We start from the raw sequence: 7,500 nt of genomic DNA, 5'->3' as shown, positions 1-7,500 counted from the left end.
GGGTGACCAGGTGCACATGGTCCTTTGGGTGACCAGGTGCACATGGTCCTTTTGGGTGACCAGGTGCACATGGTCCTTTTGGGTGACCAGGTGCACATGGTCCTTTGGGTGACCAGGTGCACATGGTCCTTTTGGGTGACCAGGTGCACATGGTCCTTTGGGTGACCAGGTGCACGCCGGCCTTTGGGTGACCAGGTGCACACGGTTCTTTTGGGTGACCAGGTGCACATGGTCCTTTGGGTGACCAGGTGCACATGGTCCTTTTGGGTGACCAGGTGCACATGGTCCATTTGGGTGACCAGGTGCACGCCGGCCTTTGGGTGACCAGGTGCATGCCGGCCTTTGGGTGACCAGGTGCACGCCGGTCTTTGGGTGACCAGGTGCACAAGTTCCATTTGGGTGACCAGGTGCACAAGTTCCATTTGGGTGACCAGGTGCACGCGGTTCATAACAGCGCGGTTATCTGCTTTAATGTCCGAGGAGGGGTGCTTAAGTGTGGGTGCCCTGGTTCACCTGGTATGCGAGGTTGTGGAGGTGGGGGGGGGGTCCCCTGCTGGTATCATCCCCGAAATAGAGGGGTGATACCCGGGTGGTGAGTAAGGGCCTACAAGCCTGGAGGTCAATAGCTCCAGGGGGTAAGCTCTACTGTCATGTCCGTAAATAGAGTGGTGTTACCCGGGTTTTGAACCATATTTTAATTTTTGGGTTACCAGATGCACACGGGTCTTTTGGAAAACAATCACAATCTGCATCCATCGTAATATCTTAAACTGTATATAAATCACCTAAGGACGGGCCTGACCGAGAGAGGGCCGTAGTAGGGTACTCCCCTAGCGGGCTATATCAATAGAATGACCGGTAAAATGATTTAAAACAGTTTTACAATTTTTGGGTTACCAGATGCACACGGGTCTTTTGGAAAACAATCACAATCTGCATCCATCGTAATATTTAAAACTGTCCATAAAGCACTGAAGGACGGGCCTGACCGAGAGAGGGCTGTAGTAGGGTACTCCCCTAGCGGGCTATATCAATAGAATGACGGGTAAAAGTATTTAAAACCGTTTTATAATTTTTGGGTTACCAGATGCACATTTTCAATCACCAGTTGCACGGAGGATTAATAGCAATCTGCATCCATCGCGATTTCTTAAAGTGTCTATAAAGCACTCAGGACGGCCCCGACCGAGACAGGGCCTTAGTGGGGTGCTCCCATAGCGGGCAACAATGAGAGGGGTGCCTTTAAATTCATTTTGAACCATATTTGAAATTTTGGGTTACCAGATGCACGTTTTCAATCACCAGTTGCACGGAGGATTAATAGCAATCTGCATCCATCGTGATTTCTTAAAGTGTCTAAAAAGCACCCAAGGACGGCCCTGACAGAGAGAGGGCCGTAGTGGGGCACTCCCCTAGCGGGCTATATCAATAGAATGACGGGTAAAAGTATTTAAAACCGTTTTATAATTTTTGGGTTACCAGATGCACGTTTTCAATCACCAGGTGCACGGAGGAAAATGAGCATTTGCATCCATAGTCATGTTTTAAACCGTCCATAAAGCACTCTTGGCCGGCCCCGGCAGAGAGAGAAAGAGATGGTGAAAAAAAAAAAAAATTCATCATCAGACCTTCCATAAATAATTCGGGCCGGCCCCCATTGCTAAAGGTCCGTAGTAGGGTGCGCCATAAGCGGACATGAATAGATGGAACACCGCTAACCGCATAGAGAACCGTGTTTTGGGTGACCAGGTGCACGTTTTCAATCACCAGTTGCACATTTTCAATCACCAGTTGCACGGAGGATTAATAGCAATCTGCATCCATCGCGATTTCTTAAAGTGTCTATAAAGCACTCAGGACGGCCCCGACCGAGACAGGGCCTTAGTGGGGTGCTCCCATAGCGGGCAACAATGAGAGGGGTGCCTTTAAATTCATTTTGAACCATATTTGAAATTTTGGGTTACCAGATGCACGTTTTCAATCACCAGTTGCACGGAGGATTAATAGCAATCTGCATCCATCGTGATTTCTTAAAGTGTCTAAAAAGCACCCAAGGACGGCCCTGACAGAGAGAGGGCCGTAGTGGGGCACTCCCCTAGCGGGCTATATCAATAGAATGACGGGTAAAAGTATTTAAAACCCTTTTATAATTTTTGGGTTACCAGATGCACGTTTTCAATCACCAGGTGCACGGAGGAAAATGAGCATTTGCATCCATAGTCATGTCTTAAACCGTCCATAAAGCACTCTTGGCCGGCCCCGGCAGAGAGAGAAAGAGATGGTGGAAAAAAAAAAAAATCATCATCAGACCTTCCATAAATAATTCGGGCCGGCCCCCATTGCTAAAGGTCCGTAGTAGGGTGCGCCATAAGCGGACATGAATAGATGGAACACCGCTAACCGCATAGAGAACCGTGTTTTGGGTGACCAGGTGCACGTTTTCAATCACCAGTTGCACATTTTCAATCACCAGTTGCACGGAGGATTAATAGCAATCTGCATCCATCGCGATTTCTTAAAGTGTCTATAAAGCACTCAGGACGGCCCCGACCGAGACAGGGCCTTAGTGGGGTGCTCCCATAGCGGGCAACAATGAGAGGGGTGCCTTTAAATTCATTTTGAACCATATTTGAAATTTTGGGTTACCAGATGCACGTTTTCAATCACCAGTTGCACGGAGGATTAATAGCAATCTGCATCCATCGTGATTTCTTAAAGTGTCTAAAAAGCACCCAAGGACGGCCCTGACAGAGAGAGGGCCGTAGTGGGGCACTCCCCTAGCGGGCTATATCAATAGAATGACGGGTAAAAGTATTTAAAACCGTTTTATAATTTTTGGGTTACCAGATGCACGTTTTCAATCACCAGGTGCACGGAGGAAAATGAGCATTTGCATCCATAGTCATGTTTTAAACCGTCCATAAAGCACTCTTGGCCGGCCCCGGCAGAGAGAGAAAGAGATGGTGAAAAAAAAAAAAAATCATCATCAGACCTTCCATAAATAATTCGGGCCGGCCCCCATTGCTAAAGGTCCGTAGTAGGGTGCGCCATAAGCGGACATGAATAGATGGAACACCGCTAACCGCATAGAGAACCGTGTTTTGGGTGACCAGGTGCACGTTTTCAATCACCAGTTGCACATTTTCAATCACCAGTTGCACGGAGGATTAATAGCAATCTGCATCCATCGCGATTTCTTAAAGTGTCTATAAAGCACTCAGGACGGCCCCGACCGAGACAGGGCCTTAGTGGGGTGCTCCCATAGCGGGCAACAATGAGAGGGGTGCCTTTAAATTCATTTTGAACCATATTTGAAATTTTGGGTTACCAGATGCACGTTTTCAATCACCAGTTGCACGGAGGATTAATAGCAATCTGCATCCATCGTGATTTCTTAAAGTGTCTAAAAAGCACCCAAGGACGGCCCTGACAGAGAGAGGGCCGTAGTGGGGCACTCCCCTAGCGGGCTATATCAATAGAATGACGGGTAAAAGTATTTAAAACCGTTTTATAATTTTTGGGTTACCAGATGCACGTTTTCAATCACCAGGTGCACGGAGGAAAATGAGCATTTGCATCCATAGTCATGTTTTAAACCGTCCATAAAGCACTCTTGGCCGGCCCCGGCAGAGAGAGAAAGAGATGGTGAAAAAAAAAAAAAATCATCATCAGACCTTCCATAAATAATTCGGGCCGGCCCCCATTGCTAAAGGTCCGTAGTAGGGTGCGCCATAAGCGGACATGAATAGATGGAACACCGCTAACCGCATAGAGAACCGTGTTTTGGGTGACCAGGTGCACGTTTTCAATCACCAGTTGCACATTTTCAATCACCAGTTGCACGGAGGATTAATAGCAATCTGCATCCATCGCGATTTCTTAAAGTGTCTATAAAGCACTCAGGACGGCCCCGACCGAGACAGGGCCTTAGTGGGGTGCTCCCATAGCGGGCAACAATGAGAGGGGTGCCTTTAAATTCATTTTGAACCATATTTGAAATTTTGGGTTACCAGATGCACGTTTTCAATCACCAGTTGCACGGAGGATTAATAGCAATCTGCATCCATCGTGATTTCTTAAAGTGTCTAAAAAGCACCCAAGGACGGCCCTGACAGAGAGAGGGCCGTAGTGGGGCACTCCCCTAGCGGGCTATATCAATAGAATGACGGGTAAAAGTATTTAAAACCGTTTTATAATTTTTGGGTTACCAGATGCACGTTTTCAATCACCAGGTGCACGGAGGAAAATGAGCATTTGCATCCATAGTCATGTTTTAAACCGTCCATAAAGCACTCTTGGCCGGCCCCGGCAGAGAGAGAAAGAGATGGTGAAAAAAAAAAAAAATCATCATCAGACCTTCCATAAATAATTCGGGCCGGCCCCCATTGCTAAAGGTCCGTAGTAGGGTGCGCCATAAGCGGACATGAATAGATGGAACACCGCTAACCGCATAGAGAACCGTGTTTTGGGTGACCAGGTGCACGTTTTCAATCACCAGTTGCACATTTTCAATCACCAGTTGCACGGAGGATTAATAGCAATCTGCATCCATCGCGATTTCTTAAAGTGTCTATAAAGCACTCAGGACGGCCCCGACCGAGACAGGGCCTTAGTGGGGTGCTCCCATAGCGGGCAACAATGAGAGGGGTGCCTTTAAATTCATTTTGAACCATATTTGAAATTTTGGGTTACCAGATGCACGTTTTCAATCACCAGTTGCACGGAGGATTAATAGCAATCTGCATCCATCGTGATTTCTTAAAGTGTCTAAAAAGCACCCAAGGACGGCCCTGACAGAGAGAGGGCCGTAGTGGGGCACTCCCCTAGCGGGCTATATCAATAGAATGACGGGTAAAAGTATTTAAAACCGTTTTATAATTTTTGGGTTACCAGATGCACGTTTTCAATCACCAGGTGCACGGAGGAAAATGAGCATTTGCATCCATAGTCATGTTTTAAACCGTCCATAAAGCACTCTTGGCCGGCCCCGGCAGAGAGAGAAAGAGATGGTGAAAAAAAAAAAAAATCATCATCAGACCTTCCATAAATAATTCGGGCCGGCCCCCATTGCTAAAGGTCCGTAGTAGGGTGCGCCATAAGCGGACATGAATAGATGGAACACCGCTAACCGCATAGAGAACCGTGTTTTGGGTGACCAGGTGCACGTTTTCAATCACCAGTTGCACATTTTCAATCACCAGTTGCACGGAGGATTAATAGCAATCTGCATCCATCGCGATTTCTTAAAGTGTCTATAAAGCACTCAGGACGGCCCCGACCGAGACAGGGCCTTAGTGGGGTGCTCCCATAGCGGGCAACAATGAGAGGGGTGCCTTTAAATTCATTTTGAACCATATTTGAAATTTTGGGTTACCAGATGCACGTTTTCAATCACCAGTTGCACGGAGGATTAATAGCAATCTGCATCCATCGTGATTTCTTAAAGTGTCTAAAAAGCACCCAAGGACGGCCCTGACAGAGAGAGGGCCGTAGTGGGGCACTCCCCTAGCGGGCTATATCAATAGAATGACGGGTAAAAGTATTTAAAACCGTTTTATAATTTTTGGGTTACCAGATGCACGTTTTCAATCACCAGGTGCACGGAGGAAAATGAGCATTTGCATCCATAGTCATGTTTTAAACCGTCCATAAAGCACTCTTGGCCGGCCCCGGCAGAGAGAGAAAGAGATGGTGAAAAAAAAAAAAAATCATCATCAGACCTTCCATAAATAATTCGGGCCGGCCCCCATTGCTAAAGGTCCGTAGTAGGGTGCGCCATAAGCGGACATGAATAGATGGAACACCGCTAACCGCATAGAGAACCGTGTTTTGGGTGACCAGGTGCACGTTTTCAATCACCAGTTGCACATTTTCAATCACCAGTTGCACGGAGGATTAATAGCAATCTGCATCCATCGCGATTTCTTAAAGTGTCTATAAAGCACTCAGGACGGCCCCGACCGAGACAGGGCCTTAGTGGGGTGCTCCCATAGCGGGCAACAATGAGAGGGGTGCCTTTAAATTCATTTTGAACCATATTTGAAATTTTGGGTTACCAGATGCACGTTTTCAATCACCAGTTGCACGGAGGATTAATAGCAATCTGCATCCATCGTGATTTCTTAAAGTGTCTAAAAAGCACCCAAGGACGGCCCTGACAGAGAGAGGGCCGTAGTGGGGCACTCCCCTAGCGGGCTATATCAATAGAATGACGGGTAAAAGTATTTAAAACCGTTTTATAATTTTTGGGTTACCAGATGCACGTTTTCAATCACCAGGTGCACGGAGGAAAATGAGCATTTGCATCCATAGTCATGTTTTAAACCGTCCATAAAGCACTCTTGGCCGGCCCCGGCAGAGAGAGAAAGAGATGGTGAAAAAAAAAAAAAATTCATCATCAGACCTTCCATAAATAATTCGGGCCGGCCCCCATTGCTAAAGGTCCGTAGTAGGGTGCGCCATAAGCGGACATGAATAGATGGAACACCGCTAACCGCATAGAGAACCGTGTTTTGGGTGACCAGGTGCACGTTTTCAATCACCAGTTGCACATTTTCAATCACCAGTTGCACGGAGGATTAATAGCAATCTGCATCCATCGCGATTTCTTAAAGTGTCTATAAAGCACTCAGGACGGCCCCGACCGAGACAGGGCCTTAGTGGGGTGCTCCCATAGCGGGCAACAATGAGAGGGGTGCCTTTAAATTCATTTTGAACCATATTTGAAATTTTGGGTTACCAGATGCACGTTTTCAATCACCAGTTGCACGGAGGATTAATAGCAATCTGCATCCATCGTGATTTCTTAAAGTGTCTAAAAAGCACCCAAGGACGGCCCTGACAGAGAGAGGGCCGTAGTGGGGCACTCCCCTAGCGGGCTATATCAATAGAATGACGGGTAAAAGTATTTAAAACCGTTTTATAATTTTTGGGTTACCAGATGCACGTTTTCAATCACCAGGTGCACGGAGGAAAATGAGCATTTGCATCCATAGTCATGTTTTAAACCGTCCATAAAGCACTCTTGGCCGGCCCCGGCAGAGAGAGAAAGAGATGGTGAAAAAAAAAAAAATTCATCATCAGACCTTCCATAAATAATTCGGGCCGGCCCCCATTGCTAAAGGTCCGTAGTAGGGTGCGCCATAAGCGGACATGAATAGATGGAACACCGCTAACCGCATAGAGAACCGTGTTTTGGGTGACCAGGTGCACGTTTTCAATCACCAGTTGCACATTTTCAATCACCAGTTGCACGGAGGATTAATAGCAATCTGCATCCATCGCGATTTCTTAAAGTGTCTATAAAGCACTCAGGACGGCCCCGACCGAGACAGGGCCTTAGTGGGGTGCTCCCATAGCGGGCAACAATGAGAGGGGTGCCTTTAAATTCATTTTGAACCATATTTGAAATTTTGGGTTACCAGATGCACGTTTTCAATCACCAGTTGCACGGAGGATTAATAGCAATCTGCATCCATCGTGATTTCTTAAAGTGTCTAA

This window comes from Oncorhynchus mykiss, chromosome 20 (assembly GCF_057628025.1).
Source record: "Oncorhynchus mykiss isolate SJ-2025 chromosome 20, ASM5762802v1, whole genome shotgun sequence".
Taxonomy (NCBI): Eukaryota; Metazoa; Chordata; class Actinopteri; order Salmoniformes; family Salmonidae; genus Oncorhynchus; species Oncorhynchus mykiss.
The sequence above is the reverse complement of the archived record's forward strand: the minus strand, read 5'-3'. Positions refer to the sequence as shown.